Source organism: Triticum aestivum, chromosome 3A (genome assembly GCF_018294505.1).
Source record: "Triticum aestivum cultivar Chinese Spring chromosome 3A, IWGSC CS RefSeq v2.1, whole genome shotgun sequence".
In the NCBI taxonomy this organism is placed as follows: Eukaryota; Viridiplantae; Streptophyta; class Magnoliopsida; order Poales; family Poaceae; genus Triticum; species Triticum aestivum.
The window spans coordinates 135,050,785-135,073,583 of record NC_057800.1 but is presented as its reverse complement, the minus strand read 5'-3'; positions in this window follow the sequence as shown (position 1 = coordinate 135,073,583).

Below are 22,799 nucleotides of genomic sequence, written 5' to 3'. Positions count from 1 at the left end.
GCGGCGTGGAAGCAGATCTAGGAGGGTAGACGGTGGCGGTGGGGCGCGGTGGACGAGACGGTCGTAGGAGCGGCGCCGGCAAGGTGGACGACGGCGGGGATGAAGCGAGAGGATGGGATGCAAGGATCCCGGTCCGAAGCCGTGGATGAGAGAGGTCGATCTCTTGTAATGGACGGCGGTGTCGGGGTATCAGCTCCGGCATGGTCGAGGAGGACGATGGTGGATGGGGTGGCGGAGGGCGGCGGACGGAGGAGGGTGGGTGGAGAAGGTGTTTTGGCGCCCACGAAGTACGAATGGGGAAAAGGGAGGTAGAGAGGAAGGGGGAACCATGTATTCAGGGTGCGCTTGTCTCAAATGCGAGGAAATTTACAAACTTAGCCCCCGTTTCAAATTTCTACTACATCACAGCAACACTAGTTGGTTGGCGATAGGACGGTAATCTCACATACACCGAATATTTGCCGACGAGAGTTTTTTGGGCGCCCACCGTGTATGAATATGAATCGGGGAGGGAGTCGATTTCGGCCGAGGACACACTGTGTTTTGGCACCCACTGTGTATGAATCCGCGTGAGAGGCGGTTATGTCATGTTTGCGTGAAATTACAAACCTACCCCTATCGAAACCTATAGAAATCCAGCATATATGCTTTGCGTGGCTGGCATAGGCAGTAGTGATTTCCATCTCACAAATTTTGGTTTCGGGCGGTTACTGTGACTTTCCCCGCTTCATCCAAATTTTGCAGAGTGCACGTTTACCGTGCCAACTCGATTCGAATCCCGTTTGTATTCTATTTTTGTTCCGGGCGGGATCCATTTTCAATTGGAATTACATTCTATATACATCATTTTTTATATATACTTTCAAAAGCACAACAAATAATTCTGCTCCTTTATATGTATAGTATGATTTACAAATACAACGATCTCGAAGTCTTAAGGTTGAATTCGATTTTTTTAACCAAATTATGTTCTACTAAAATGTATGGATCAGTAATATTTACATATTAAATAACATAGATGTGCGTGAATTCATATGAGTATGCATGTTTGATAGATCAATTTTGGTTCGAGTATGGATTACATGTATCATCATCTCGAATTCAAATATTTGAATCCCTTTTTTGTTCACTCCTTTCATGCCCATCTCTCTCGCATGCATGCCCCTTCAGGTAGCTATCACTCTCTTTTCTCCAGCTCACCCACACGCTCACTTCATGTTGCTCCTATCCTCGCAAACCTGGTCTCTCGACGTCTCCCTTGAGAAGTGTCACACTCTCCCTATAATTATAAATTACACGGTTTTCATTATCTCTCACATCTCTACTGTTCTCTGGTACCACTCGGTACCTAAGCTTTCTTTTTCACCGCCAAACACACAGTCTCCACTCGTCTTTCACTTTGTCTTTCTCTCTATGGGATTCTCTCACACACCCTATATGTCTCTACATATGACTCATACCACTAAAATTACTCTCTCTATCTCTCCTGTAGACACAACATTTGCTGCGGTCTCCTTTTCGTCTCCATCCCAGACTGACATTATTCATTTGTTTACCGATCAGACAACGCCGACTACCGTCTCCTCTCTCTCTCTCTCACAGACACACACGCACAACTCCTACCACTAAAATGTGAATGGAAAACGAGATTTTGTTATACCCAAACAAAAAAGGACTGGAGGGAGTGATTGCTCTGACACGGACGCGACCTCTCATAGCGCAGGCATTGAACCGGCGCGCCGGCCAAGAGGGCCGCACTCGCTGCAGGCCCGGCTGAGCACGCCTCCTCACCGCGTGCAACCAGCTTAAGACTGCCCCGCCTGCCTTCATTGAATCCGCGCGTGTGCCGACAACACATCCTTCCGCGAGCCGGCATGCATTTTAGAACACAAAAAATGACTAAAATATAATTAATTTACGCATGGTCTTGACTTGTTGTGCTCACACTGGTAGCAGGAACTAGTAGAGGATTTTCTTTGTTTATAACTCTCCTCACATTTTTTTGGCTTTGAAGTGAGTCATGGTTGTGGACATTATGTATGTATGTGTAGATATCTGTGAACATGAGTTTGATGTGGAAGTTGAACTTGGAATGTCGGGCTTGCACGTGAACTATACCATGTCCAATGCTTCGTCTGTTATTGTTTGGAAAGTAATTGTTGTTATTACATGACCCGAAAAAACATTTTGTGCCACATCAGTAGATGCACGAACATCTCAACAGGCATGTGGACTGGATAAACATTTGAACCTAGCTATTATGAAGGAAATTTTGTATTGACAACAATTTTAGATAGCAGGAGACACCTAGCCGGTTGTGCCTCTGCTAGCTTATTTCTGGCTTCTTCCATCTTTGGCTTGGGTGAAGAGAGCATCTGATTGCTCTTTTCGCTTCTTCAGGAACTCAGCTACATTCTCAAGGGCTCCTGCACGCTTTCTTTCAGCCTTTACTAATGCCACGAGGACACGAACAACTAACGACTCCACCTGGCTTGTGTGTAATCCAGCATCATCTGGGAATTTGCACCTTGTGTCTAATCCAGCATCATTATGGAACTGGCACCTTGTGTGTAATCCAGCCTCATTTTGGAAACATGATCTCGAGGTTGACCATACTTCCCTCCTTGCAGGAACTGCATCCTGACATGAAGTTACTTCTTTTTTAGATCAATACTTTGAGCAACCTAGATCCATTTAGTAGAAGCCAGATAAACAGAACTCGGTGAAGTGAATTCAAAAGGAAAAAATAAATAAATAAAAAATACTACAAGGTGAGAACACCCATTTCCTACATCAAGCTAAGAACGAAAGCATTAGGACGATTATGACTCTTCTTATTACATATCGAAGAACACCACGCTTAAGAGAAACAGAAACTACAACATATACACATCAAAGAACACGAGGCTACACGAAAGTAATTGAAAGGGTGTTACTTACCAAAGCTTGTTTTACAGGTTCGGTGCACCTCCTCTTTAACTTGCCACGCTCCTTGAAGATGTCCCGAATATCCCGTGTTTGGTCTTCATTGCTCCTTTGCATGTTCGCACTCGTGGTTTTAAAATCTCAACATGGCAAGAAAAATATACTACTAGTAATACTCGCGCATCTTCTGGGCAACATTAAAGCACTCGTCTGCCATGTTAGAGCATCTCCAACAAGATAAACTACTCATACAAATGCATCTTGATGCGTGCAACGCATGGGCATTTTGCTAGTTCTAAAAACCTTTCCATCATTTGCCACACTATGGTTGCAGATGAAAAACCTACCCAAGCACAGCGCGATACAGGAGCAACGCATAATTACAAGCTGATATTCTGTTGGACAATGGAGGCTATAACCAATTACTTTTACGGGAACAATAGCACCCAGGAAATTTGAAGGGTAGGTATGAACAAAATTGGAACTGCACATGTACTGCTAAGTGATTCAATACACACATTACCAACCGAGGAGGAGAACGATGGTCGCGGCGGCCTCTGTGAGTCATGGTCGGCAATGGGAGTCAGTTCATTGTCCACGACGGTGGTACTTTTGCGCTTGGCGTCGTCTTCCGGGAAGCAGATCCGAGAACATGGAAGACGATGCCGGCGAAGAGGCTCCGTGTACAACGACGATGGTGGACCGGCTCCAGTGCGGCGTATGAGGTCATCGATGAGGCAGATGCGCAGCGGTGGACGAGTGTGCTGATGTAAAGGGGAGGAGCACGAAGGCTGCGGTGCCGTGGAGAAGTCTATTTTGCGGTGGGGATAGAAATTGAGGAGTATTTAGGTGTACTACTCTGGGTGCCGGGTGGGGTTGGCTGGGTAGGATGAACCTGAAGTTATGAAAACAGCCCCCTACCAAGCGTCATCCGTAGGCCTATTCCGAAGGCTATGATGGTAACTTCCCACTGCTCAAATCAGGGTCGCGGGAGATTTTCCCGCCGACCTCAAAATTTTGTGACACTGGACTCCCCGTGTGGCGTGTTGAGTTATTCGGCTAAGCAACTAGCGAGTAGTAGTAGTAAACTCTGCATATTAGGTTTGACCGAAGTCAAACTTCCTAAAGTTTGACCAAGTTTATAGAAAAATATAAACATTTACCTTAACAAATATGTATGATGTGAAAGTACATTCAATAATGAATCTAATGGTATTTATTTGTTATTGTATATGTTAATATTTTTTGTTATAAGCTTTCTGAGAGTTTACAAAACTTGACTTTGACCAATGCTAATACGCGGACTTATATAAAAATGGAGGGAGTACACATTTGTTTCCTTAGTTTGTAGTGAACTAATCATTTGTTGAAATTGTGAAATAAATATATTAGGCTATTGACTTCGAATGTAATGGTCTATACAATTCAATAGTTACAAACATTGTCGAATCCCAAGATGTGTACAAGGTCTATAGTACTTCACAACATGCTCAAACTCACATAATCCCAGTCAAATGAGAATCTAAATGCATTTCATAGTTATTACTTTGTAGGATGCAACAAGAACAACCATAACTCTACATTAGCCATTATAGAAGCAACATTTTGACATATCCCAATCTGTGAATGAAACGTGCAGTGAGAGCTTTTGAAGATGGAGCAGATAGGGCGGGAAAGATTGTATGTATGTGGATGAGAGAATAGGAGACAAACCTAACGAGACAGAGAGAGAGAGAGAGATAGAGAGAGAAAGAGAGAGGAAGAAGTTAGGTCTGTGAGAAAGATGCATACATGTAATATACATGAGATGCGTGTGCATCTGGATTCTGTATACGTGGAAGGAGAAGAGACAACATGTTTGATGAGAGAGCAGGAAAAACATGGACGAGAGGGGAAGGATCTCGTGGGTTGAGGGATTGACAATTTTGTGCGGGGGAGAGAGGGATTGGTAATTTTGTGCAAGAGAGAGAGAGAGGGGGTGGGGGGAGGAGTCAGTCAGCCGTCGTCACATCACCCTGCTTCCAAATGACCCCGCATTCTCTAGCGCGGTGTGGTCGCCGTCTTTGATCTGCTCGTTGACCTCTTTGAAGATTGAGGTGTTGTGCATGTTGGGGTGCAAAGAAGCACAAGCGAGAGTGGTCGCAGTATAACCTTGGATGGGGATGAATTGTGTGCTCGGGGGAGTGTGTGTGTGTGTGTGTGTGTGTGTTGTGATGCGTGTGTGTGTGTGTGTCAGATATTGAGAAAAAAACCTACGGGGAGAAATGGGTATTCATGAAGAGATTGTGCGGGCCTTGAGGTGGGCAGGGGCCGAGTGAGGGTGTCAAAATGTGCGCGTTGATGCATGTGTTGCATGCGACTGTGCGAGGGACGGACGAATCGAGAGAGATGGCTGTTGTGTTACGGATGCTCCTCTCTCTGTCTCTCTCTATCCCTCTCTCTCTCTCTCTCTCTCACACACACACACACACACACACACACAAGTAAACTAGAAGACTGTTTTCTCATGTATACACAACGTATCGGCATCTGTCTATGTCTCACTCATGCACTATCATTTGCACATTCACACCTCTCTATGTCTGTATCACACGCACATCGTCTCCACATTGCTCTTCCGCCACAACACACATATGGACACATACACACGTTCTCTCTCAGTCACACATACAAAATCAGTATTAAAAAAACTAGGGAGCACCTAAGACGTCCAAATCCAAATAAACACGAACTGGAGCTAAATTCAAATATATGGAAATATTGCAGCGTCAAGAACTTTCACAGGAAAAAAAGTTGAGTAATATTCGAGGATTGTTTTCACACACACAAAAAGGTTCGGTAGATGTCCTTCAAGCACGACATGGTGACGCACCGTTCGATCGACCGCGCGGCCGCGGTTCACGCACTTGCACATGATTCCGTATCGTGGCCGTGGTACTAAGGATGGTCACAATGGGCAAGAACATAAGCTAGTAACTAATAAAAGCGCTGCCTAAGTCTAATGTTTACGTGTACTAGTACAGTTTTCTTTTAAGTTTGACCAACCTTATATATAAAACTAAAGTAAGCTCCCACACGCGCACTCATCAATATGCCACCGCCGCCATTGGGCATGCCGGCACCCACCTGCTCCAGCCAACAATATCTCGCCCATCACCGCCGTGTCGCCGCCATCTGAGTGCCATGAAGCCGAAGGCTCGCCCGCTCACGTCGTCTGCAGTCCCTCCTCGCAATGTCGCCGTGCTGCCAAGCACGCGAGCAGCTAGTGGAGCCGCGTCTATGCACGTAGCGTACAAAGAGGAGGACGAGCACGTGCTCCAGCACGCCGGCGAGGGGGAACTAGCATGTCATTGTCGTCTCCGCCCGCACGGAGGAGGCGCGCATGGTGGCTGTCACGGCGGAAGCCACTCGTGCGCGCGTCGAGCCCGCAAACCGGGTGCGGACGCGGAATCTACCTTCGAGACCTTGAATGCCACGTGGATCCTGCAATCTGAAGGAGCAATTTGGGTCAGTCGACTCATGTGAGCCGTTTGATGCAACATGGATGGCTAGAAGGGCTTCTTCCACCTCTTCTGCCATCTTCTTCCTTCGCTCCGTCGAACTTCTTTCACAAATCGACTGACCCAAATTATACTACTAGTATGAACGTATTAAGTACAGTAGGAACACGAAGATACGAGCAGTAGTACCAACTACAAGAAGAACAGTAGTAAGACATAGTACTAGTACTACTGTACGTACTAAAGAGTTCAAATAACGAGAAAGAACATAAACATAGTTCTGCTGGGGCTTCAGCACAACACACCCTTGAAAATAAACTAATAAGCAACTAGTCCGCTTGACACTGCAGTAGAACCAGCATGAGCGACGGCACTGCCACCTACTTGGAGTCCGAGTCCACGTCCTCGACTTCGTCCTTGTCCCTCTTCCTCTTCCTCTTCGCCGACGCTTCTTTGCTTGAACTGGACACTGGGCTCTGCTTCTTCATCCAACCCTTGTAGATATTTAAACAAAGGTAGGCATCCATTGCTGCGTACAGGATGTGATCTTCATCTAATGTCTTCGACTCCCATGCATGATGAAACTCGTGATGAGGTTTCTTCAGTTTAGCATACGAAGGATCAATCATGGTTGCTGCCAGGGTCAGCATTGAAGGTTGAGAGGAGGACACCAGGCTTGCCTTCTGGAGATCGAAGGGCTGGCCTACAATGAGACCTATCCGACACAGGACATCACTTTCATTCTTAAAGCCTACAGTAACGAATTTCACTCGTTTGTCCTTGAGGAAGTTCTTAAAATCCTGGCACTCAACGTCGGCATGGCATATGTGGTAGACCAAGCAAACGTTATGTACGCAAACCTGGATCACGGCGGGCTTCTTCCTCTCTTCGTCCTTTAGATCCTTCTCTCGTCCCAGGACTGTGGTGTACTCAACATCTAGCCCAGCGACCCACTCATCCGTTGAACTGTTGAACATGCGTAGGAAGCGAGCAAGCCATGCTTTCACCGTCTCGGATCCACATGTGTAGGTGACGATGAACTGATCGCCGATGATGGCTCTAACTTGGTAATCAGCGGCGACCATGGAGATTTGGGAGGCCATGGATTTTGGAGGAGGGTTAGGAGAAGTTGAACTGTTGTACCCCGCAAAAAAAACTGGGAGCGAACTAATGTGAAAGGACGGGACGACTGGGAGCGAACTGTTGTAAGGTAGAAGATGGGGACGAGTAGGGCGTGCGAACGACGTGGGGTTGCTGGCTTGCCCGGTGGATAAACGGCTGCAAGCCCCCAAAGAGTTCTCGAGAACTATGCGGGACCCACTAGATGTCATGTCTACTAGACCCATATCGTAGGCCTGATGGTATAGCTTCTGGCTGTTCGCACGCCATGCCGGCGCGTGGATGTAACTTCACTTAATTCCGTCAAACGTCGCGCCTCCCACGACCTTCGCCTACCTTGCGCGGTCGCGCCCTTTGAGACTTTGATCGGCTATAAATGAGCAATTTTTTTGCCTTTTTAGACAAGCAATTTTTTGGCTACTCCGCATGCATGATACTCCCTCTGGTCCTTTTTACTCCTGTCAACCGTTTGCAAAGTGTTTGACCAAATTTATACTTTTTTGAACACCACCTTATATTAATTAACCAGCCACACCAGTACACTCATTTGATATAATATTCACCACACATGGCAGTACGTTATTTACAAGAATACCATCTAATCTATTGTCAAACCTATATTTAGCGATTAAGTGTGCCACCTTATTGGCCGAACGGCTAATATTTGACAATTGAAGATTGTTGATCAACTTTGAGATGCTCAACGCTTTCATCTTCAGGTCACGCATAGCAGACCTGTCAACGCTTTGACAGGCATCAATGAAATCCCACGACCAAATTTATACTAAAAATATCAATATCTACAATACTCCCAAAACACTTAGGCGCGGTGCATTAACTTCTACCTCGTTTCTTGTTTCTTGACATATCGACCAATAGGAGATGTGGGTGTGCATGCTTTTAATGACTTGAGACTACCAAACACGACATGCAGTGGTTAGTTCATTGCATGCAATGCTATTAATTAGCAAATAAACATTAAGAGCTCTCATTTTCCCCTCCTTGGTCATAGTGCACTATCTAAGATGACTTGCTCACCTAGACGGAGGGAGTACTGATTATAATGAGTACTCCCTCCTTCCATCTATATAGGGCCTAATGCATTTTTCAAGACCGCCTTTGACTATTGATAAAATTAATACTACATGACATGCATAATGTGAAAATTATATCATTGAAAGCTCCTTTCACATACGAATTTGATGATGTTCTTTGTGTAAGTTGCATGTCATATATTATTGCTCTAACATTTGGTCAAAGTTAGCCTCAAAAAACGTATTAGGCCCTATATAGATGGAAGGAGGGAGTATAAGAACTACGTTTTATAATGAGTGTAAAAATATTGATTTGACATTGTGAATGTTGACACATTGTGGAATAGTTTTTGAAGTCTGCAAAAGTACTCAAGTAGTGCCATCGTTCTCCACAAAAAATGTGTTTACCAATGCATGCATGAACTCTAGTTACTCTAACCCCCCTCTCTTCTTTAATTCTTTGCCACATCAGCATGTTTGCTATTTCCGTGTGCATGATACCAGCTAAGATACCACCATTATGGCCAGCCTTAATCATCGCATGCAATAATTTAGTGCACCTTGAAATATGAACATGTGTGGGGCGTGTTTGTTTTTAATGACTTGAGACTATACCTAGCCCGACATGCAAAATGACTTATTATGCACCGTTCCCCATACCTGCAGGAAGCCCGTTCATCTCCAAATTTTTTCCTCTCCATGTGTGGAAACAATATGCCTGCCAAACTCTCCTTCTGCCTCCGGCGGTCCCACCACTCCACCCCGTGTGAAAAAATCTGCATGCATGACTCTCCTCCCCCCACGCTCGTCCAATCCGTTGTGACCAGCAATATTTCCACCCCTTCGCTCCCCCGTAATTTACTCCAACAAATATGCCCATGTAGCTGTTACTTAACTGCAGGTGCATTTGCTCACTGACACATGGGCCCAACAGGGGTCTGGCCCACATGTCAGTGACGCAACTGGACTGGCAATTAAGTCAGTGCAGCTCAGTCCATATCTTACGTAGGTGTGCCATTGCTCGCTATAAATATTGCGCCTCCCACGACATCGCTATCTCCTCCCCCTCACGTTCACGTTCACCGCTATCTCCTCCCCCTCCCTCTCACGTCGACCACCATGCCATAGCCCCTCCCAAGCCCTAGGAGCCCCTCGCTGCACCGCGAGGACGGTCACGCGTCGCCGTTCCGTTCCTCGCCGCCACTAGTCGAGGAGGACGCGTTGGTGTTCCGCTCCTCGTCGCCACTAGTCGAGGAGGATGCGTCGGTGTTCCGCTCCTCGCCGCTACGCGACGCGTCGCCGTTCCATTCCTCGCCACCACTAGTCGAGGAGGACGCGTCGGTGTTCCGCTCCTCACCGCGACGCGTCGAGGTGGACGCGTCGGCGTTCCCAATCTCGCCAGCATGCGCGCCGGAGGACGCGTCGGCTCCCCGCTACGAGGAGAACACCGCGCCACCCGCCGAGCCCCCCCAGCCTTGAGGAGCTTTGGAAAGAAATGGATGTCGCCTTGTGGGAGGCTTTGCCTCCAACAGAACGCGCCAAAATAGAGGCGGAGACGAAGGCCGAAGAAGAGAAGCGCACCGCGGGACAAGCTGCCTGGGAGGCCTATGTCACGTCCGAGAGAGTCAGGCAATTGGCTCTTTGGCAGAAGGCTCATGCGAGGGCCATGAGGTTGGCGGAGGACGCCCGTGCCGACACCCTGAGTGCAGTCGGGCCCAAGCGCCTCATCTACGCTTGGCGGTACGTGGACCGGGTGCACGTTTCCAGCGAGAGGAGTACCTGTTGGCGCCGGATCACCACATCGGTGAGATCGCGCTCGCCCGCCGGCAAGCCGCCAATCAGCACCTCGCGAGTTGCGAGGCTGAGGAAGAGGCATTGTGTTGGCGCGCTGGGAAACGGTCGCGCACCAGGGCACTCGTGGCGCGCCGCAAGTGCTCCTGTGAGCGCCGTGGCTTTTAGGAGGAGTATAATTTTTGTTTTGTAAGGCGATCTCATAAGTTTTGGGACGCAAATGATAAATCCCGAACGTTCAGGAATTTTTAGCGTCCTTAATTAAGTATGTAAAAGGGAAAGTTTGGAAACCTTGTGTATTCGTACGCATTTTGCAAGTACGTGCATATAGCACAAACTTACTATATACTATCGCAGGAAAAGAATTCTATGAGACGAGGTCTCACGCGAGACCCATCCTGATGGATGACACGTGGCATTCACAAATCACAAAGCATCCCCCACCCCCCACTTAAAATCAGGGGGGAGAGATTAGATGCTTTGTGATTTGTGAATGCCATGTGTCATCCATCAGGATGGGTCTCACCTGCTAACCGTGAGACCTGGTCTCATATAATTTTTTCCACTATCACACTACACGTCTCTCTCGATATATGCTTGCAGACTGTGCTACTCCCTCCGTCCAGGTCAATAAGTCATCTTCGATTGTGCACCGTGACCAAGAAGGAGGGAAGACTTATACACCTAGACGGAGGGAGTACTACTATTACTTATGTACGTGCAAATGCACGTTTTAACATTACGATGCGGTTTTTGTAAAAGTAGAAAAACAACACTAGTCAAGCTTGTGAAACAATTCAATGAAAAACAAATGCAAAAATGCTCATTTGATTATTTACTTTTAGCTTCCTTCTCTGTGGTTATTTCTCTGTCGTACTTTGTACGAAGTATCTCACTGGTTGGAAAGGCATGCAAATTCCCAAACCACATCCTACACCCTGTATCTCACTGGTTGCCGACGTTGACGTTGTCGCCCATGTCATCGAGGATGAGGTTGCCGAGGTCGGGGAAGAAGTCGTCGTTTGCAACTAATCATGTGGACTAGCATAGTAGTAGGATACAGAGTAGAAACATGAATTCTACCACGATTTCGAACTGGAATAATAGAAACACATACGGTGCAACGGGAGCAGCACCGTTGGCGTTGAGGTTGTCGACCATGTCCAGACACCACATAGACACAGTCTTTGAGCACGGTTCATAGTCGTTCCACGCTCGAGCATTGAAGTTTGTAACTATTTTAAATTAGAATATACTACTCCTCCGATGCTAGTAGTAGAGCAGAGTCCTACTCTACTCAAGCAAGTTAGGGCATAACATTGTAGGGAGTACCAGTATTGTGATCACTCAAGCAAGTTGTCTGGCATCGACATGACCCTAAGCTGCTGGTATGTGTCTCGTAAGTCAAGCGGCGTGCTGTAGTCATCATCACCTGTCCACTTCCCGTAGCACATATTCGCTTCTCCATTTTTGTTCGCACATAATCTCGTCCAATCTTCCATCCCCGCTAAGGCGCCTCCCCCCCTCGTACGAAACCCAAGCACTAACAATGGCAGAACCGAGCAGCGTCCGCCGAAAGAGTGGCTGGAATTCGCTCCCCACAACGGTAATCAAGCCCATTGTTTCGTGTGTGGACAATCTCATTACCAGGCCGCTCGCCGTGTGCTCGTCGGGGCTGTACCGTTTACTCAAAGCCCTCAGGATGGAGCTTTTTAAGCCAGCTCCTTGCTTTCTAATGCCGCCTGATCTTGAGAAACGGCGTGTCACACAACATAATGATCGTAGGGTGGCGAGCATCAACCCCCTTGACTGCGATCCGATCCCCGTCAGCCTCAACTACATTAACGGTATGTACTAGGTCGGCATGAACACGTCTTGGATGGTGCTCGTCGACGGTCATGGCAGCTGGATGCTCGTGGAGGTCTACACCCGGCGATTGATCCCCCTTCCTTCGATTAACACTGCACTGCTTTGGCACCGCGGCCCAGAATACTCAGAATCTTACAGTAGCCAACATGATACCAAGTCTGATTTGCTCAAGGTTGTAATCTGCCAAGTGCCCACAAGATCTGTGAATTATAAAGACTTCAGGCTAATTGCGTTCTTCAACCGCGGTCTCGCCTATCTGACAGGTCTCTGCGGTAAATGGATAAATCTGCACATCCATCGCAGGATAATACATCCTCCATGGTTCTCTGATGCCATTGAACACAAGGGCTTCGTTTACGCTGTCGACTCCTTCTATGGCTGGACATATTGCTGGCCTACTCCAGTCATCGCTACAAATGGCTGTTACAGTAGTATGTTACTTTCCTATGATATCATGATGGCTTGCTTATATTACTGTCAACGTTTGCTGAAAAAATATTCATGCTCACAACATGCTATTCTTAAGATTGACTAAACCAAGAGCCCTTTTTTATTTGACTCCAACTTGATATGATTTTGTAGGCCGCCTGGTGTCCCTACCCTTCCTAATCCCATAACCTTTCAAAGAAAAGCGGCATGGCAGTTGTAGGTGGTTTCTGGCTCGATCAGACGACGGCGAAAGATTGATGATCGTTCGCACGTACCAGACATGTTGTTTCGCGGAATATAATCACAGTCACTGCAAGGTCTTTGAGCAGGATCCCAGCTTCTCTGGGCCTTCAAGAAATTTTGACTGGAGGCTGGTAAGTAGCCTTGGTACACGCTCTCTGTTTGTCAGACTGAATTATTCGATTAACCAGGAGATAACCGACGGCAAGGATCATGATGGCAGCACGGTTTCGTTCATCAGGCAAAACTGTGTGTACACAGCGTACCATGCGTCTCTGCATGCACCATACCCTGATATGTGCCGCCACGCTCTGTAGCCCAAAGTAGGAGAGAGGGTCGCAAGTATCAGACTTTGACCTGCTGGCTGGAGTTTCCCCCATCAGGCACCCATCTGGTTCAAGCCATCAGCCAATCTCCACAGCTTAATAAATAGTAACGTCTAACTGGGCCAGTTAGTTAGATGCATACACTTGGTGTAGTAGGATCTTTATTTAGTTTGATGCATACACTTGTTCTTTTTTGGTAGCCCTTTTGTAATGATGGCTGATGTTTGGTTTGGAAGAGAGAGCTACATCTTCACTCTTCTGGCCTGCTTACTACTTCGGTTTCACCCCCAGCCCTGGTTGCTGCTACTGTTGTTTTCAATGTACAATCAGTAGTATATTTCATCTGTTGGTTGAATAAATGTGTTGTTAGAACGACAAACACAATGTTTTGGAAGTCATTGCACGGTTCGATCCTTTAGTGCCTCGTACCGTACGTAGCGCATACTATTTATCGTACGGAACACATTTTTTTTGAAACTCGGAACACATTTTCCACTTGTTGATAACATGCAGCCCACTGATGAAGGCCCAATAGAGAAGCCCATAATTAACTAGAAGGGAGGCTCTCACATGAATCCGGCCCAAGTACATGCTCATGGTCCGCTAAACATAAATAAGTAAATAAATAAAGCTAAATGCTCATGCACCAGTTCTTTGGGAAAATAGGTAGCCCAATATTTCTTTTTGAAGAATACCCAAGCTAGGCCTATTTGTTTTCTCCGAATTACTGGGCTGCAAATCTTTCAAGACAAGGAGGGATGCGTTCCGTCCTGGCTTAAGAGTATGGTCAATGTCTGTTAAAAGTAATATCAAAAGGGGTTAAAAATTCCAAAAAATGTATAGCAAATGGGATATAAATTTCTTTTTTTGTTTTTGTTCTTCACTGATATCTTATACGTATTTCATTGGATTTAACATGACATAGTACTAATTTATTTTTAAATTTGTTTTAGTATGGCTATTAATTTTTGTATTAAGAATATTTCGTTCCCCAGCAAAAATTTGCGAATTTTCAAAATTTCCCACATATTTAGTTAATTTTTTGACCCTGGTACTAACCAGAAAATGGCCAGCAATTCTAAAATGGGAAAACAGGCTGCAATAAATTCCATATGAATTAGAAAATGAGTAAAAATTATAAAAATAATAACAAATGGGCTGTACATGCCACAGATTTCGAGGCTGACTAGTTTATGCAAGGCTTTGTCAGTGAACACACGATTCTAGCAGCAATTAGTGTTGGATGTCCATCCAACGGCCGACATGCTTCTTCAATCTCTGATCTTCCTGCTCCAGCCGCCTAAACTAGCGGCGGCGGGACTGCCTGCTCCCTCCTCTTGTGGCCCGTTGTGATGCCGCGCAGGCTTCCTCAGCCCACCCTACTCCCTCCACTGGCCTGGCCGCACGCAACCAACTGCCTCCTTATTACGCGAAAAAAAATGATTCCTCCCACTGACATCTGGGGCGCACCGGTTGGGAGGCTGACCTGTGGGCCTACTAAGTTGACGCGTACGCAGGGCTTGTCAACTTAGTCAACAAACGATTCTAGCAGCAGTAACTGTTGGATTTGAATCAAACGGTCCTGCTGCTTCTTCAATCGCTGCTCTTCTTGCACCAGCCGCCCAAACCAGCGCTGGGGAGACCGCCTGCTCCTGCCTCCAGTGGCCGGCTGTGCTACCGATGAGGCCTCATCACCCCTACTACTCCCATCGCTAGCCAGGCCCTGCGGCGACGGCAGCCTCACACCGCAGCCGAACTAGTGAGCCCTCGTACTCCTCTCCGCGTGGGCATCCACTGCTGCGTCTTCCCCGGCTCCGCGTCGTCCCCTTCCTAGGCCTCGCCATTGTCCACCGGCTTGGTGCTCTCGACGCAGCGTGGTCAACATGGTCATCGACATTCCATCGGAAGAGTACTGTACGTGGAGAGGCTGACAGCTGGGTCCACGGCCACAGCCCAGTTTTTTTGTGATTTGCCAAGTAAGTCGCTTTGTCAGGCCTGTTGGGCTGCAAATCTTTCAAAACGAGGAGAGCTTTCATTCGGCTGGCCGAGAAAATGGCCCATCAGTAATGAGAAATGGGTTGTACATTTTTAAAACACATCAAACCGACAATTAGTTTCAAATATCTTTTTTCATTTCGACATTTGAAATTACATTAATTTTTATGCGTGGAGAATTTGTTGGAATTTATATTGATATAAATTAATTTTTAAAATCAGTTTGAATGTGAGTCGAAATTTCGGGATTAAAAACAGTTCGGACCGCACCGAAATATGCAAAATTTCGTTTAATTTTTTAACCGTGGCCACAATATGGGCTATAATGCTAACAAAAAGAATATGGGCTCCAAAAAAACCTTAATAATTAGCAAATGGGCTGTAAATTATTAGAAATAATGGCAGATGGGTTGTATGCTGTTTTCCATAGATTTGAGGCTTTCCTAAAAAAAGGTTGATGCACAAGCAGTGACTGTTGGATGGCCATCCAACGGCTGTCATGCTTCTTCAATCTCTGCTCTTCCTGCTCTAGCCGCTCAAATAGGCGCCGGCGGGACTGCCTGCTCCCTCCTCCCCGCGGCCGGCTCTGCTGCCGTGCAGGCCTCACCGCCCCACCATACTCCCATCGCTGGCCTAGCCATCCCTCTACTCACCCACACCTGCTGTTATTCTCCGGCGACGGCAGACGAACCAGTAAACCCTCGTACAGTCGTACTCCCCTCCGCGTGGGAAACAACTACCGAGTCTTCCCTGCCTCCGTGTCGTTCCCTTCCTAGGCCTCACCGTCGTCCACCGCCCTGGTGCTCTCGGCGCGGCCTGGTCAATGTGGTGAATGACCGACACGCATCTAAAGTGGACTTTACGTGGAGAGACCGACATCTGGGTCCACGGCCGCACGCAAGGAAATGCCTCCTTATTACACGCAAAATAATGATTCCTCCACCTCACATCAGGGACCCACCGAAAGGGCCTCTGTATTTCGTGAAAAAAACATTACCGCCGCTGACAGCTCGGACCCACCAGCAATATCTTCTCATGCAAGGAAGTGCCTCCTTATTACGCACAAAAAAATGAATACTCCCCCTGTTAGCTGGGACCCAGTATAGTGGCAGGCTGACTTGTGGGCCTACTAAGTTGGCGGGGATGGAGGGCTTTGTCAACTTAGTCAATATGCACGATTCTAGCTCCAGTGACCGTACGATGTCCATCCAACGGCCGTAGTGCTTCTTCAACCTCTGGTCTTCTTGCTCCAGCCGCCCAAACCAGCGCCGGTCGTGCCTCGTGCTCCTGCCTCCCGTGGCCTGCTGCCAGGCCATCCCTCTACTCACCAACACCCCCTGTTATTCTGCGGCGACGGCAGCCTCACACCGCAGCGAACCAGTGAACTCTCATACTCCTCTACGCGTGGGCATCCACTGCCGCGTCTTCCCCGGCTCCGCGTCGTCCCCTTCCTAGGCCTCGCCGTCGTCCACCGCCCTGGTGCTCTCGGCGCGGCATGGTCAACGTGGTCAAGGAACGGCTTCCATCAGACGTGGACTGTATGTGGAGAGGCTGACAGCTGGGTCCACGGCCGCAGCAAGGAAGTGCCTTCTTATTACGTGAATAATTATTCCTCCACCTGACAGCGTGACCCACCGGACGGGCCACCGTATTTCGCCCCCTGACTTCTGGGACCCACCAGCTACATCTTCGCATGCAAGGAAGTGCCTGATAGTCGGGACCCACCTGGTCGAAGCGTACGTAGCGTTGTCATTCTGGTCGTGAACGTGTACGTACATATATACTGGTCGATGTAGAGGCGTGCACGTGTCATAGTAGAGGCGACCAGGGTGCAAGAAAGAAAATACGGCCACATGTGTACATACGGGCGGGGTCTCGAACGCCTACTCGCGCATACGTACGGCCAGGGCTCGTGTACATGGTTGGGTCGGAATTTAGAAACAGCGTCGTCGTCGTGTTCATGGGGAGGCAACGGAATGCGTCGTGTTCATGGGGAGGCAACAGAATGCGTCGTGTTCATCGAGATGTCTTGGACAGAACAGGCGATGGAAACGAGGCCTGGCGTACCGCAGAACGGAGGAAACGGCCTTGTGTTCGATCGGCCACGTTCGAAACATGATCCTGTTCATCGGGAGGGGTCTGGCATACCACGAAACAGAGGAAACGGACCTCCTACAATCAAAACAGGGGTCTTGTTGATCGAGAGGGGTGTGGCGTACCGCAATACGGACGAAAACGGACTTGTGTTGGAATGCTATGGTCGAAACGGGGGTCCTGTTCATCGGGAGGGGTGTAGCGTACCACAAAATGGGACTCCACGGGATACTGTTCATCTCATCCGTCGACCCCCTCCAGCCTCCACTAGCTACTGTTCATCCAGCGTCGACCTCCTCCAGCCTCCACCTGTGACTGTTCATCCACGGGCTCCTGTTCATCCAGCATCCACCGCGCGTTACTCCACCGGCTACTGTTCAACCAGCCCTCTCCACGGGCTCCTGTTCAACCACCCCTCCACGGGCTACTGCTCATCCTGCCCTCCACCATCTACTATTCATCCTGCTCTCCACGGGGTGGTCCTGTTCATCCAGCCCTCCACGGGGTCCTGTTCATCCAGCCCCAACCGGCTAGATCGATCGGGGTCCTGTTCATCCAGAAGCAACACCACGGGGTCCTGTTCATCCCCCCCCCGCAACGCTCAGTGTTCATCCAGAGGCAGCATCGATCGGCTTCAGTTAGCAGCAGTAGCGAAGGAATCGCTCAAACGGGTTCAGTTAACAGCCATCGATCTATCGCTCGGGTTTAGTAATGCGTAGCCTGCAGTGCAATCGCTCGGGTTCAGTTAGAGCCCAAGGCCTCGCTTGGGTTTAGTTAGAACCAACACCTCGCACACACGCGCGTACGTGTACGAGAGAAACGCGCATCGCTCGGCCCCCGACCTCCCACCGTAATCGGGAACTCCCCGAAATTTTCCTCGCCCTCGCTTCTACCACGGTTTTTTCCGTCATGGCCGACCCAAAGAATGTCATGCAGCTACGTCTCCGGCCCGCCCAGGACGAAAAGCCCATTTTCTGTCATGATTTTTTGTCATAGAAGTAGGAGCCCACCACATCTATGATGATACCGGGGTGTGTCACAATTATCGTCATAGAAGTGTCATATGTATGATAGAAAAAAATTTCGTTCGGCCCAAAATGTCACAGATGTGTCTTTTTTTGTAGTGCAACCACAACAGGCACATCCTCACAAATACCGACATGTATAGTAGTTAATTTATCCGCCCTTTATTTCAGTAGGTGTCAACTTATTCAAGTCAAGTCTACGATATAAAGAGAGAGGTATAACACTAACACCGGCTCCAAGATCACATAAAGCAGTTTTAACATAGTTTCTTTTAATGCAGCATGGTATAGTTGTTACTCCTGGATCTCCAAGTTTCTTTGGTATTCCACCCTTAAAAGTATAATTAGCAAGCATGGTGGAAATTTCAGCTTGCGGTATATTTCTCTTATTTGTAATAATTTCCTTCATATACATAGCATAAGGATTCATTTTAAGCATATCAGTCAAATGCATATGCAAAAAGATATGTCTAATCATTTCAGCAAAGCGCTCAAATCCTCATCATCCTTTTTCTTGGATGGTTTAGGAGGAAAAGGCATCGGTTTCTGAATCCATGGTTCTCTTTCTTTACCGTGCTTCCTAGCAACAAATTCTCTCTTATCATAATGTTGATTCTTTGATTGTGGGTTATCAAGATCAACAGCGGGTTCAATCTCTACATCATTATCATTGCTAGGTTGAGCATCAACATGAACATCATTATTAACATTATCACTAGGTTCATGTTCATTAACAGATTGTGTTTCAGCATCGGAGATAGAGATATTATTGGGATGCTCAGGTGTGTCAATAACAGGTTCACTAGAAGCATGCAAAGTCCTATCATTTTTCTCTCTTCCTTTTAGAAGGACTAGGTGCATCTACATTAGTTCTCTGAGAATCTTTCTCAATTCTCTTAGGGTGGCCCTCAATATACAAAGGCTCCTGAGTCATTTTACCACCTCTAGTCATAACTCTAACAACATTATCATTCTTTTTGTTTAATTCATTGAGCAAATCATTCTGAGCTTTAAGTACTTGTTCTACTTGAGTGGTAACCATAGAAGCATGTTTACTAATAAGTTTAAGTTCACCTTTAACACTAGCCATATAATCACTCAAGTGTTCAATCATGTAAGCATTATGTTTCAATTGTCTACCAACATAAGCATTAAAATCTTCTTGCTTAACCATAAAGTTATCAAATTCATCCAAACATTGGCTAGCAAACTTAGTAGGGGGATTTCAGCTTTATCACATCTATAGAGAGAATTTACCTTTACTACCCATGTCAGGTTATGGAGACCATGTGTTTCTTCAATAGGTGATGAATTAAGACCATGTATTTCTTCAACAGGAGGTAAATTCTTAACATCTTTAGCTTTTATACCTTTTTCTCTCATAGATTTCTTTGCCTCTTGCATATCTTCAGGACTGAGAAATAGAATACCCCTTTTTTGGAGTTGGCTTAGGAGTTGGTTCAGGAAGTGTCCAATTATTTTCATTAGTCGGCATATTATTCAATAGAATTTCAGCTTGATCAACATTTCTTTCCCTGAAAACACAACCAGCACAACTATCCAGGTAATCAGGAAGCATCGGTTAGTCCATTATAAAAGATGCCAAGTATTTCATTTTACTTGAGAGGATGATCAGGTAAAGCATTAAGTAATTGGAGAAGCCTCCCCCAAGCTTGTGGGAGACTCTCTTCTTCAATTTGCACAAAATTATATATTTCCCTTAAAGCTGCTTGTTTCTTATGAGGGGGGAAATATTTAGAAGAGAAATAGTAAATCATATCCTGGGGACTACGCACACAACCAGGATCAAGAGAATTAAACCATATCTTAGCATCATCCTTTAATGAGAATGGGAATAATTTAAGGATATAGTAGTAGCGAGTTTTCTCATCAGTAGTAAACAAGGTAGCTACATCATTTAATTTAGTAAGATGTGCCACAATAGTTTCAGATTCATAGCCACAGAAAGGATCAGATTCAACCAAAGTAATTAACTTAGGATCAACAAAGAAATCATAATCCTTATCAGTAATAAAGATAGGTGAAGTAGCATCAGCAGGATCATATTTCATTCTAGCATTCAGAGATTTTTCTTTCAGCTTAGCTAATAGTCTCTTAAGATCACTTCTATCATTGCAGGCAACAAAGTCTCTAGCAGTTTCTTCATTCATAACATAACCCTCAGGAACAACAGGCAATTCATATCTAGGGGGAGAATCTTCATCATCACTTTCATCAATATTATCAGTTTCAATAATTTCATTCTCTCTAGCCCTAGCAAGTTCTTCATCAAGAAATTCACCAAGTGGCACAGTAGTAATAAGCATAGAAGTAGTTTCATCATAAGTATCATGCAAAGCAGAAGTGGCATCATCAATAACATGCGACATATCAGAATTAATAGCAGAAGTAGGTTTAGGTGTCACAAGCTTACTCAAAACAGAAGGTGAATCAAGTGCAGAGCTAGATGGCAGTTCCTTACCTCCCCTCATAGTTGAGGGAAAAATCTTGGTTCTTTGACCTTTCAAGTTCTTCATAATGATAAGCAGATATAAATCCCAAGTGACTCAAAGAATAGAGCTATGCTCCCCGGCAACGGCGCCAGAAATGGTCTTAATAACCCACAAGTATAGGGGATCGCAACAATTTTCGAGGGTAGAGTATTCAACCCAAATTTATTGATTCGAGACAAGGGGAGCCAAAGAATATTCTCAAGTATTAGCAGCTGAGTTGTCAATTCAACCACACCTGGAAACTTAATATATGCAGCAAAGTGTTTAGTAGCAAAGTAATATGATAGTAGTGGTAATGGTAGCAAAAGTAATATTTTTGGTTTTATAGTGATTGTAACAGTAGCAACGGAAAAGTAAATAAGTGAAGAACAATATAGGAAAAGCTCGTAGCCATTGGATCGGTGATGGAGAATTATGCTGGATGCGATCGATCATGTAACAATCATAACCTAGGGTGACATAGAACTAGCTCCAGTTCATCAATGTAATGTAGGCATGTATTCCGAATATAGTCATACGTGCTTATGGAAAAGAACTTGAATGACATCTTTTGTCCTACCCTCCCGTGGCAGCGGGGTCCTGTTGGAAACTAAGGGATATTAAGGCCTCTTTTTAATAGAGTACTAGACCAAAGCATTAACACATAGTGAATGCATGAACTTCTCAAAGTACGGTCATCACGGGGAGTGGTCCCGATTATTGTCACTTCGGGGTTGCCGGATCATAACACATAGTAGGTGACTATAGACTTGCAAGATAGGATCAAGAACTCACATATATTCATGAAAACATAATAAGTTCATATCTGAAATCATGGCACTCGGTCCCTAGTGACAAGCATTAAGCATAGCAAAGTCATAGCAACATCAATCTCATAACATAGTGGATACTAGGGATCAAACCCTAACTAAACTAACTCGATTACATGATAAATCTCATCCAACCCATCACCGTCCAGCAAGCCTATGATGGAATTACCCACGCACGGCGGTGAGCATAATCAAATTGGTGATGGAGGAAGGTTGATGATGACGATGGCGACGGATTCCCCTCTCCGGAGCCCCGAACAGACTCCAGATCAGCCCTCCCGAGAGAGTTTAGGGCTTGGCGGCGGCTCCGTATCGTAAAACGCGATGAATCATTCTCCCTTATTTTTTTCTTCCCCAAAGTGAATATATGGAGTCAGGGTTGAGGTCGGTGGAGCGTCAGGGGGCCCATGAGGTAGGGGGCGTGCCCAGGGGGGTAGGGCGCACCCCCACCCTCATGGACAGGGTGTGGGCCTCCTGACGTGGATCTTTCTTCCAGTATTTTGTATATATTCCAAAATAATTCTCCGTTGATTTTCAAGTCATTTTGAGAACTTTTTATTTCTGCACAAAAATAACACCATGGCAATTCTGCTGAAAACAGCGTCAGTCCGGGTTAGTTCCATTCAAATCATGGAAGTTAGAGTCCAAAACAAGGGCAAAAGTGTTTGGAAAAATAGATACGACGGAGACGTATCAGGCATTCGAGTACATCCACCTATGCCAAGCATCCAAGCGAGAGATTGTTCTGCTTAAACTAGACTTTGCCAAAGCTTTTGACACCGTGCAACACTCAGCCATTATTCAAATCATGACAAGTGGATTGAATGGATTAAATGCATTCATTCTTCAGGTAGATCATCGGTACTTCTTAATGGTGTCACAGGCAAACACTTCTGGTGTAAATGCGGGGTTCGTCAAGGTGATCCACTGTCCCCATTACTATTTGTGCTCGCCGCTGACTTACTTCAGACAGCCATTAATGATGCCATGAAGAACAACATTATGCAACTCCCTATACCTCGTAATCGTGACAATAAATTCCTGGTAATCAAGTACACGGATGATACAATCATCGTCATGCCAGCCTGTCGGACCCAAGCAGCACACATGAAACAAATTCTCACTCACTA